This window comes from Meriones unguiculatus, chromosome 7, assembly GCF_030254825.1.
Source record: "Meriones unguiculatus strain TT.TT164.6M chromosome 7, Bangor_MerUng_6.1, whole genome shotgun sequence".
Lineage (NCBI taxonomy): Eukaryota > Metazoa > Chordata > Mammalia > Rodentia > Muridae > Meriones > Meriones unguiculatus.
In genome coordinates, this window is record NC_083355.1 from 41430572 (window position 1) to 41442938 (window position 12367).

General features: G+C 49.2%; 1 long non-coding RNA gene across 2 annotated transcripts; it reads left to right on the forward strand.

Annotated features, from left to right (window-relative positions):
- Positions 1 to 8890: 8890 nt before the first annotated feature.
- On the forward strand, positions 8891 to 11789 carry LOC132655204 (uncharacterized). 2 transcript variants are annotated; one of them, XR_009592905.1, is made up of 4 exons: positions 8904 to 8980; positions 9697 to 9810; positions 10418 to 10579; positions 10678 to 11789. It is a non-coding gene; the product is annotated as an uncharacterized LOC132655204 (long non-coding RNA). The 2 variants fall into 2 exon arrangements; XR_009592904.1 differs by lacking the exon at positions 9697 to 9810 and having other exon boundaries at positions 8891 to 8980.
- Positions 11790 to 12367: the final 578 nt, after the last annotated feature.

Here is a 12367-nt window from a genome sequence, read left to right on the forward strand (position 1 = left end):
ATAATAATAAAGGCATCATCCCCCACCTAAAGATATTTATCTCAACCACTGCCTGAGCACTGTGGCGCTGAGCTAAGCCAGCCTGGTGTGGGTTGCTAATTGGAGACAGCCAATGGAGAATGAGGAGTCCTTGCGCTGCCAACCCCCAAGACACTACCACCAAGGGGACAGGGAACCCAGTGGCGTGAAGAGTCATTGGGTGGTGGGGAGGGAGCCAGGAGAAAGCAGGGTGCGGACGAACATGGAGAAACAGTAGCCACACCACCGTCGCTGTAGGTCAAGTGCTGGGACTCCAAAGGGCCCAGCGGGGGCTTGAGAAGAGCCACTTCAACAGGAAGTGGGGTGAGGGCGGAAGCAGGAGAAGATGAATGAGGAAGTAGTGGAGAGGGAGGGTGTGGCAGCAGTGTGAGGCGAACATCCTCCCGGAAGCTCATGAATAAAGGACAGAGGACACTGATCAATTTTACACCCGGGTACCCAAAACAAAGGAGCGTTGATGCGCATTTTTGTGGAATGCATAAAAAGTACTGAAAACTATTTATTAGAAGTGATCCACAGTAGCCGAGACCCAAAAGCTACCCCGGGGTAGTCAGTGACGGTAGGATTATAGCCGCACACTGGTATAAAAAGAGCTATCCCACGCCGTGGACAACATGAGGATGCCTCCTATGGCCGAGGTGGAGAGGAAAAAGCTGGACAGGTAAGAGTGTGCAGCAGATTCCTTTGCTACGTGAAGTCTGAGAAAGGCAAGGTTCATGAAGTTACGAGGCTCAACGTCATGGCTGCCAAGAGAATCCCAGAGTTCCTTGGAGGAGAGGCCCAGGGAACTCAGCGAGGCAGCTAGACAGGGGGTGCACTTCGGTGTTGGGGGGGTGGCTCTGTGGACGTGGACATGTGCGAAAGCTCTTTAAGCTGGGCTGGTTTGTTACCTGGCAGCAGTATGCCTGCTTAATGCTCAAGACTTAATCCCTGGCACCACACAGACGCACACACACACATCCACACATCTGGGTCGTGTGTGTAAGATTTGTGTGTAGGTCAATGTGTATAAACTAGATCAGTTCAGACCTGGAGAGGCTGGGGATGTAAGCCACGGCAAGGGTGCTTGCTTAGCATGCATCAGGCTACTCCTAACCCGGCACTGCCAACACCCAAACAAAGTCTGGTCAAAATGGCCCAGCTGCTGGCCGACAGCCACCTAGCTAACAGGAGTCGAGTCTGTTCTGGAGTTAAGGCCGCTGAGTTTGGCTCAAATACAGAGAGAGTCTGAGCAGTGCTGAGGGCACAGCCAAGTTGTCCTCCTCTGGTGTGGCCCTTTATTGGGTCCAGATGGGGACTGTGATCAAAAGTCCTCCAAAACTCTGCCTTCCACCGAGCCTTCTGCAAGGCTGACTAACTGGTTAGAACTTCAGTGCTGGTGGAGAGTTTAGAATGTTACAAGTCCAGAGCCAAATTATCTTGGGCCTTCTTCAGTCCCCTTAACAGCCATTAATTGTCCTCCTCTGTGTATGAGCTAGCATCTTTGTCGTCATTATGTAAAGCCTTTGGGATGTACAGACACCTAGCTCCCACCAACCAAAAGGTTAAGGATAGCAGCAGAGGACATCTGAGTCCTGTAGCAGAGAGCTCCCCATTTGCCGTGACCCACCTGCCTAATGTTTCCATCAATGTTTTTGCAAAGTGCTTTGAGTGATGGCTTTCTTTGTTCCATTACTATAAAAACTCTATAAAAACTATCAAAACCCAGGTACAGTGGCACAGGCCTATAATCCCAGCAGGCAGGCAGAGGCAGGCAGGTATCTCTGAGTTCAAGGCCAGCCTGGTCTACAAAGTAAGTCCAGGACAGCCAGCACTACACAGAGAAACCCTGTCTCAAAAAACCAAACCAAAACAACAATAAAAACTACATCAAACTGTTGCTACTTTGGAACATGGGATTTGAGATAACTTAAATCTGTGTTCCTGGCCTGTGGTCACTCATATTTGGCTCCAAAATGAGCTATCTCTTATCTCCTTTGCAGTGAGAGTTGACTCAGCAGAATCAAGTGAACTCCAGGGTCAACGAGACTGCAATTACTCTGAATGGTTAACAACCAAACCATTGCCCAAGACCCTCTAGCCTGGGTCCAAGCTGAGACCACAACTAGCGCTGACTCCCAGCTGAGCCTTGATGCTTCAGGAAGCAATGTCCCTGGCACAGAAGCAACAGCTCTTAACCTCGAGCCCTGGCAGCCGTGGCACCAACGTGATGGGTGCCACTCATGTCCGTAGGAAAGGAGAGAGAGTGGCAGGTGTAGTGTAGAGCAGGAGGTGAAGAATGATCCAGACAAAAAAACAAAAACAAAAACAAACGGGGATCATCACCAGAATTCGCCATCTCATTGAAAGAGGGAAGAGCCAGAGGCTGGACCCGCACCCCGCCACCCCCCTCCAGGGTGGGGAACAGAGTTCAAAGGCACTAGTGTTTGGTAGGGGACTTGTATTCGACCCAAGAGCTAAGGAGACTGGAAGACACTCAAAGATCAGACGCATGAGAGCTGTGCACCAGATAACAGAGCAAACCCAGGCACCTTACCCTGTGGCTTCTTTCTCTGGAAGGCCAGGGTCATGTTTATTCAGAACAGTCTCCCGTCACGCCTTTGCAGATGGCCCTGCATGGGCAACGTCCCCACGCAGACGGTGAGCAGGCCTCGCTTCAGGATTCATGCGGTGAGCTTCAGAGGCGCTCGGCCTCTGCCACGACCTCAGCTCCAGAAAATGCATCTTCCCAGAGCATCCCCGCCCTCCTCTTTTCTCGTGGTAGTTGTGTTTTGTTTGTCTGTCTGTTTGTTTGTTTGTTTGTTTGTTTGTTGAGACTGGGTGTTATGTAGCCCAGTCCCGTCTAGAACTGGCCCTTGTAGCTGGTGATGACCATGAACTTCACTCTTCTAGCCTCCATCTCGTTACCTAACTCTGGGATTACAGACAGGTACCACCACACCTGGGTTAGGTGGTGCTATGGGTCGCAGCCAGGCAAGGCTTGATGCTAGGCAGGCACATGACCAACTGAGCCACATCCCTAGCTCTCGTTCGTTTTATTGGTTGGGTGGTTGTGAGCAGTAATGTGAATAAGGAATATTAGCCAGGAAGGAGGCACGCATCTAAGTATCTCCCAAGACCTTGTATATCCATTTTCATGGGATTTTATTTACTTACTACTCACAAGAATAAAAAGGAAGGAGAGATGGCCCAGCCATTAAGACCACTTGCCTTTCCATCTTGATTCTGGAGTTAGAAACACAGTATTTCAATTGCCTATAACCCCAGCACGAGGGGATCCAATGCCCATTTCCGGCTTCTGTGGGAATCCATATATAAAGAACACATATACACATACAAATAAATTTTTAAAAAAGGATCTGAATCTGTGAAAAGGCCCAACCTCGACACGAAATTTTAGATCTATGTATTTATGCCAGGGATCCTGGAAGCCTAAGGGTTGTGGCTATAAACATGTTTTGCTTTGAATCCCAGGTGTGGGATGTGGGACTGGTTCAGAATGTCCACAGCAGCAGACTACTTGCCTCCTGTGGGCTCTGAGAGGAGCTCTTTGCCAGCTGGAGGCAGTTTAATTCTGAGGGCTCTGAGAGGGAATAAAGGCCAAGGCCCAGAGAGAAAAAGGGGAGGTCTGAGAAAGAACGAGGCTGCTGCTTTCCCCCTGTGGCTCCTGGTTGCTGTTGCTGCAGTGAGACAAGAAGTTGGAGATCTCCTGAAACAAGGATTGGACTGGCTCCGAGGAGTCCGATGACCCTGACCATCAGGAAACAGCTAAGAGAACTGTGTCCCCTCTCCTACTGACCCTTTCTCCTACCTGGTGTTAGAAGGGGTTGGGGTGGAAAAGGGAGAAAAAGATAAAAGAAATGTAAATAAAAGAGTTTTTAAAAGTACGCTAACACCTAAGACTATTTAACCTCATATAGCTTTCTGGGTTTCGACCGTTCCTGTCCACTGTTAAAATCCTACCAGAAGCTCTCTACAAGTCCTCACTGTGTCCTTCAAATATTTGAAAACAACAACAACAACAACAAAAACAAAAACAAAAACAAAAACAAAAAAACAGTTGTATCAGTCATGAAGGCTCAAGATGCAGGGAAGAGAATGATGTGTTATGACCTAAGAATTAAGTCTAATGGTCAGTTACTTGTCTGAAGCATGTGACCAGGATGGGCAGGGTAGACAGTCTCTCTTTTCATAATCCATGTGCAGGTGCTTCCTGTTCTCAGAAGACAGACTTGCAAGTGAGTGGCACCGCCCTGCTCCATGCTGTGTCTACACGCTAGGTGGAAGAAATGTTCTAGATTGTTCTTGTGCGGATGTATGTGTGTATACAAGTGGAGGCCAGAGGTCTCAGGGTTTTTATTTATAATTTTAAATGTGTTTATTATTGGGGCTGGAGAGAAGGCTCAGCAAGGACTTCAGTAGCCCAGTGGACCTCTATAGCCTTCCTTTCTATCCTGCACAGTAACAGAACTTTTACCTTAGACACATGGGCCTTTCAGAATAGCTTCTAGAAAATTCCTGTCCAAGATACCTCATGACTTCTGTTTACCTTTTTTCTTCATCCTTCCTCTATCCTACACTCTGGAACTTAGAAGTGTCCTTGAACCACTAGGGTAAGGGCCTTGGTGGCTGAGGAGATGGCTCAGCGCAAAACATGCTTGCAGTGTAAGAATGAGAAATTGAGTTCAAATCCCCAGAATCCCATGAAAGCCTGGTGTGTGGTGGGCACTGGGAAGCAGAGGTAGACCCTGGTGGGAGGAGAAAGGCGGAGCCTGTGGACTTGCTGGCTTGATAATCTAGCCGAATTGACAAGTCTCGGGTTCAGCAAGAGATACTGTCTCAAAAGTAAGGTGAGAGCTGGCCATGGTGGCACATGTCTTTAACCTCAGCACTCACGAGGCAGAGGCAGCTGGATCTTTATGAGTTTGAGGCCAGCCTAGTCTACATAGTGAGTTCCAGGCCAGCCAGGGCTACATTGAGAGACCCTGTCTTAAAAATAAGGAAAGAAAGAAAGAAAGGAAGTGTTAGAGACAAGATTGAGGCCACAATCAACAGACCACCACTCAAAACTAGGGGTCTCAGCAAGACAGAATGTACTTCTTTGCAGAAGGATGAACAGCTCAAAAAGCTGGAGAGCAGGCACACGTAGTTGTAATAACCTCTATCTTTTATCCCTAAGGGAAAGGGAAAGTTGTTTGTTCCTCATTGGCTGAGTGATTTCCGCCTGAGACAGGTGTGAATTGTGTCACTTCAGAATGCTAATGACTGCTGATACAGAGCCCTCAGTGAGGGATTGTTCCAGGAAGAAAGGTCAAAAGGGAAAGAGCCTTGGATGCAAGGCCTCGTGGCCAGTAGTTGGCTTGTTTGCTGTTTTGTTTGAGGTAGTCCAGGCTGGCCTCCAGTTCACTGTGTAGTGAAGGGTTAACAGCTGATCCTTTTGCCTCCACCTCTGAAGTGCCAGGATTGCAGGCACAAACCTGGTGTCCCTCAGTTCTTAAAGGCAGAGCTCCAAGCTAACGAACAGCCAAATGCCTGACTTTACTGACATCCAGAAGGGAGACAGTGGCTGAGGCCCAGCTCTGAAAGTGTAGGTAAATCAGGGGGGCTACAGATTGAATGTAAAACGCACTCCAGAGGCTCCTGTGCTTGAACACTTGGAACCAAGATGGTGGGTGGGACTGTTTTGAGAGCTGTGAAGCCTTTAGGTGGGGAGCCGGAAAACAGGTTCTGGCAGGCCATGAAAACCCTCTCTCCAGCTGTGACGGGAGGACCTCCACACATCTGAGGAGTGAAGACCTACCGTAGAGCACCATGGGGCCTGAGAATTCACAGCCTGAGAATAGGCACCACACTCTGCACCTCCCTGAATTAGAGTGCGGGGCTCTCTCGCCCTTCGCAAATCTCCCTGTCACTTTCAACCAGTCAGCAGCTTAAAGAAACCTGCTGTTTCACACAGACTCCAGGCCCCTGGCCCCATTACTGTCAGAGGCAAGATACTGGTGATCAGGGAGATGGCTGGGTAGGAAAGTGCCTGCCAAACAAGCATGGGGGCCGGAGTTTGGATCTCCAGGCCCATGCAAAAACCCAGGTGTGCTGGTGACAGCGAGTAATTCTGCTGCAGAGGAAGTGCGTGCGGACAGGAGGCTGTGTAAAGGTTGATGGCCAGCTGCTTTTGTTAAATGGGCGAGCTCCAGGCTCTGCGTCCAGCATTCACTCCCACCCACCCACACCAGCAAAGGCAAAAGCCCAGCTTACAGAGAGCTGCTTTAAGAAGACCAGCCTGTCAGCAGGCGCTGCGTCCACCTCGGCTCACGCTTGTCTGTGACGTGTGTGTACGCGAGTATCCAGTAAGAATCTTTCCTTTCGGGGCTGGAGAGATGGCTCAGTGGTTAAGAGCACTGTTTGCCCTTCCAAAGGACCTAGGTTCAATTCCCAGCACCCGCATGGCAGCTCACAACTGTCTGTAACTCCAATTTGAGGGATCTGACACCTTCACACTAATGCACATAAAATAAAATTAAATAAATTATTAAAAAAAAAAAAAAGAATCTTTCCTTTCATAAGCCAGTGATAGAAGCCCAAGGTGGACCAATCACGAAAGGGATGTTCATAAGCTTATGTATTCAACAGGTATTTATTGAGAGCCTACTGTGTGTCAGGCAACTGGAAGGGCTGTAGGTGGTATTTGCTTCAGGCAAAGCCTCACAGTTTTACCAAAGACTTTCTTTGCCTCTGTTTCCCTGCTTTGCTTCCCAAAGGCTCCTTCTTAAACTCTGTGGTAGTTGTTCTGCGCTCACTTCATCTACCCAGCAGGCATCTGTCTTCCTTACAACTTCACTGGCCTGTGGAGGAATGGGTTCCTCTCTCAGAACTTCCTTCGGCAGGTTTGCTTTCCGGGGCCACCTGCCTGTCCGCAGTCAGTCGGGGTGGCTGAGCGTGAGGTATTCCGACTGGTCCAAACCAAAGAAGACTGACTGCAGAAGCTGAGAGTGGAGGGCGAACCACCCCAGCCACCCGCAGAAGTAAATTCCTCAAAAAAGAACGGGATGCCAGGCAGGAAGGGGGTGAGCGAGTGAGGGGAAGCAAGCAGCAAAGTTGGCACACCACTGTTGTGACGGCCACCCTGTGGCCGCCCCAAAGTGATCCAGCGTGTAGGTGGGGCTAGCCTGGATTCTAGGTAAACCAAGATGTGATAACCTGTTTGCCCTCTCTGTGCCACTTGCTCGAATTTCTTGATATGACAAGTGCTGTGATCAAACCAGGAATAAGTTTTCCTCCCAGGCATCCCATCCCTCAGGACGGGTCCTCCCATGGGCCTGTTGTTTTGTGGCTGCTCTCCCACGAAACTGGCAACTGGACAAGACTGTGCCAATTCCTCCATGCCCACCAGGCCAGGAGGCACCATGAGATCAGCACTCTCTCTCCTACAAATGCTCAGCTGAGGGTCCCGGGGACAGTGACAGGAGGATGGGTTCATGAACCACAGGTGCACAGTGGTCTGTGCTGATTTAGGAGTGCGCTATCCGAGCCAGTGACTTTTCACGCTTCTCAAACTGTATAAAAACGAACCGTCACCATCGATCTATACATAGAAAGTTCCCGTTTCCCCGAGTTTGTGCTAAGAGGGTGGGTGTGGAGAGACATTTGCATAAAAGCTGATGGATGGGGAAGGCTGCGGGGCTTGGGGGAGCTTGTTTGCTTGTTGTTTGGGGGGCTACTGTGTCCTCCCAATAGCTCTGGGAAAGGCACGAGAACAAAAATAAACTAGGGAAGAAGCACAGCTTTTCCAAATGAAGAAGCCACTCTAAAATAGCAATGCTCAGCCTGTAAGAATGGGCAGGCGGGTTTTAAGAAAAACGGCACAGCCACCAAAACTGCCCTCCAGGTGGGCTTCAAGAAGCAGAGACAGGCATGTGGGACCTGCCTTTCCTATCTGCCCCCTCAATGCCCTTTTCCTGTATCGTTGACATAAGCAGGAGACTAATGGGCTGCGCTCTGTGTACAGGGATATTTAGACATGCAAATGAGTACAGCTTGTTAATGAGCTGAGGGTGATGAGGTGGCGGAGAGCTGCCAGCCCAAGCCGAACAATAGGTGTGTAAAAGGGGACCTCCACCTTCACCTCCAGCCCCTGCCTCAGCATCTCCAACACTGGCAGGCAGGCTATGTCAGTGTCTGAATCTACTGGGGAGGGGGTGAGAAATGAAGATTCAGGGAAGGTCTGGGTCTAGTCAGGGACCTACCCCAGAGTCTTTTGAAATTCCGCAAGGCCCCAAAGGGCTGTTGGGCAGACACTGCAGCACACAGCTTTCTCAGTGGGTGGCACCGGGCAGGTGACACGGACAATGGACTGGACAATTGAGACCCTGTGGAGGGCACAGGTCCCACCGAACCCTTCTGGGTAGTGGTTGGAGACCTCAGGACCCGGGAATTCAGGGAAAGCATCTGTGAGGGGAAGCAGGAGCAGGCATCTGCCTTGTCAGGGAGAGAGGCTCCATTACTGGAAAAGGCACAGGCTTCAGATTTTACAGACCTGAACTTATGGAGCCAGATCTATTGGATGTGCTGTGTGCCTGAACGCTAGCTGACGGGATGCCGACTGCAGAGCCAGCCTTCCCCTGTCGATAAATTATGGAACCTGGCCTGTGGCATGTTAACTTTCTCAGCCACTTGAGGGTTACCTAGCATGGAAGGTCATTACAACGGACTCACAACCAGTCCAAACCAGATTAGTGATGTACTTACTGAGTGGTTCCAAGGCAGTCCGAAGCAAAGCTGGGGCCTTTGTCATTTCCCCCTTCTTCCCTCCCCCACCAGCTTCCTGGTCTTTGTGGGGGTAGGGAAGTGGTTCAGTTGGTGGAGTGCCGGCCAAGTGTGAGCTGAGTTCTAGGGTCCATCTCCAACAGAGCATAGGCCGGGCCTGGTGGTGCTTGTTAAGTAGGTAAGGAGAGGTGTGGCAAGTGGGTTCTGAAGCTGCTGGCTCATAATTACTCTTCAGGAATGAACTTTATTAGGAGAAGGAGCCTAATAAAGTTAGGGGCCGTGATCAAGCTTTAAAATGGGAGAGACTTAGAAAGAGACCGTGCCTTGTTCTGAGAACACATGATGGGACCTTGAAGGGAAGGAGGGACCAACCTGGAGGGACGCATTCTTCAGAGAGATTGCTAAAAGTAAGAGCAGAAAAGATATAGAGCTGCTGTGAGTCAGATTGCAGGGGAGAGGGGATGTTTGCCCCAGAGGAGAGCTTTGAGAACTCCCTCTGAGGAACACATCTGACTTTGACATTTTTTCAGGGGGTGGGAGGAAGTGCCGCACCATGTGATTTAGTCTGAGGCTGATATGGCAAGGAGTATTGGCTCAGACCATAAACTAGAGGCAGTAAGGACTCAGAAAAGCATTTTTAATTTTCTGTCTCAGAGGGGAAAAGAGAGACAGAGACAGAGAGAAGGGAAAGGTGAAGGGAGGAATGTGTTTTCTTCAGGCTGGTGCGATCTGACCTCGTAGAAGGACCAGCGTCTTAGAGAGGCAGGTCTATGGTCTAAGGGAACACCTGTGACCCCAGCCTCAGAAGGCAGAGAAATGAACAATGAACAAAGCTCAAGGTTGGTGCTTGGCAGACGTCTCAGCTGTTAAGAGCTCTTTCTACTCCTTCAAAAGACCTGGGCTCAGTTCCCAGCACCCACAGGGTGGCTCACAACTGCCTGTAACTCCAAGTACAGGGGACCTTGTACCCTCTTGTGATGTCTGAGGAAGCTGCAGCCATGAATGCATGTACGTATACTCAGGCAGACACACATATACAAAAAAAATAAAAAAAAAAAATTAACTTTGAGGTAACCCTTGGCTACATAGTTTGAGGCCAGTCTGAGCTACATGAGACCTTGTCACATACAACAATGACCATGACAAAAATCCCCCTTTCCCTCCCCCCAAAAAGTGAGACATCTTTTTGCACGTGTTTAGACTCCCATGAAAGGCTTAAAAGCCTCAAATCAGCCAAATCTGTATCAGGTCCCCTCAAACCCTCCTTATGTGCTTCGAGGCTTGATCACTCTAGACTTGGGCCATGGACCTGACCTTCTGTTATGGGCATCAGAGGCTGGGAATGGTGTCACCCAGCACCTCTCAACCCTGCCCATAAATACGGATGTCATGCTAACGAGACTTGGTACTAATTCAACAGCAGTGATGATCACACACACAGAGAACAGTATTGAAAAGCAGAAGTAATAATTAGAGTTTAATAAATGGTAATTTGCTCCTTGCCACTGTGCGTATTGGGCTGGAGCTGGGGAGTGTAATAAAGGGGTCCCTTCAGGAAGGTGGAAGGCAGCACATTTGCCTGTGATGGCTTCATTTTCGTTCTCTTATTTCTCAGGATTAAAATGAATTTTCATCTACCTACGGTCCTCTCTTTTCTGGAAGTGACTCCCAGGGAATGGTAGAAGAAACAATTTGGTAAGAATTATTTGTCACTGGGACCAAATTTTCACTGGAGTTACTGAATGAAGAAATCTTAGCTCCTGAGAGACAAAGTGAGGTAAAGAAGGCAAAGAATTATCTGGATCATTCAAGGCAGGAATCATTCCCGCTTGATTCAATATTTGACTCATCTGAATAATTGTTCTCATCATTTAGGTCTGGCAGTGAAGGTCCTGGCCAGAAGATCCCTCAGCAAAGAATAGAAGGTATGCATGTGCTGAGCCAGGGCAGGAAGGGAACGGAAGCTTCATCCTCCGCAGGTGTAGGGCAGAAGGCATTGGCTGGCCAGGCATGAGCAACAGTTGGGGGAAGGTATTCCATGGAGCGAGACACAAGAGAGCAAGTGATGCCAGCAGACACAGAAAACCAAGGTGCAGCGAACCAGAGATACAACCTGAAGACAGCTGGGTCTTGCTGAGTGGAGTTGGGAAGATGAAGAAAGCAAGCCGGACGGAACGAGAGAAGGAGTGCACATTTGCATGTGTGCTATGGAAATGGAAGGCCCCAAAAGCTTCCCATTCCAAATGTGGCTGTTTTAGGGGCTGGAGAGATGGATCAGGGGTTAAGAGTGTGCAGCGCTCTTGCAGAAGAGCCTGCTTGGGTTCCCAACACCCATGATCACATGGGTTAGCTCACAACCACCTGTAGCTCCAGCTCCAAGGAACTGCACAGCCTCTGGCCTCTGGGCACAAGCTCTCACGTCTTCTTTTAAACAAAAGACAGCTGCTTTAGAACTGGGGTTGTGCCTTGGCCACTAGGAAGGGAAGGGTTTACTTGGGACTTACGGTTCCAGACATATAGGGATCCGTCATCATTGTGGCAACAAGCATGGCTGCAGGCAGGCCTAACGCTGGAGCAGCAGCTGAGGGCTCACAACCAGATCCACAAACACAAAGCAAAGAAAGGACTGGGGATCGTGGGAGACTTCTGAAACTTTCCGTTCACCCCCCCTACCCCCGTGACATGCCTTCTCCAACAAGGCCACACCTCCTAATCCTTCTCAAACAGTTTCACTAACTCAGGACCAAGCATTCAAATATATGTTGGGGTATATTGTGGGAAAGTGTGTCGCTATACATTCAATCGTTGCTTGCTAAACCAGCAGAGGCGTAAGCATTAGCAGTGGGTCTTGGCATTGTTATTTCTGTGGTCCATCACCGGTCGTGTATTTTGTAAATACTCATCTCTCCTCGCTTGCCTATTGATTGAAATGAAGAGCTGGTAGCTAATATCTGGGCAGGAAGTGGAGGGCAGAACTTCCCAGAGTGTGTGTGTGGGGGGGGGGGGGGGGACTCTGGGAAAAGCAAAGGCAAAAGATTTGCCAGAGGATGCAGAGATAACTAGACAGAACAGAGGGATGTAGAGAGGCAGAGCTAGCCATGTGGTGTGATGTAGTGCCAGGATTAGTCGGGTTAAGCTAGATGGCTGGCTGGGAGACCGCCCTAGCTAAAAGGCCTAAGATTTAAAATATTAAAAAGCCTCTGTGTCATTGTTTGTACCGCTGAAGGGGTCAGTCTCTCATACACCCCATCACAGCTGCATAGCAAATTTAAGTTCAACTGGGGCTACAGATGAGACCCTGTCTCAAAACCAAAACCAAAAAAAAAAAAAAAAAAGCAATTATAAAGACAAAGACAGCTGCTTAGCTGCTTGACTTAAATGTCTGGATGATCTATTATTTGAGATTCATTCATTGTCAACTGGTGCATTCATTCTTCAGATACAAATTTTTCTGGGAGGCTATTGTGGTTTTTATATGAAATGTGCCCTCACAAAGCCTCATGTGTTGAAGGCCTGGTACCCAGCTGGTGAATCTCATCATGAAGAGGTGAGGGGATTATAAGGT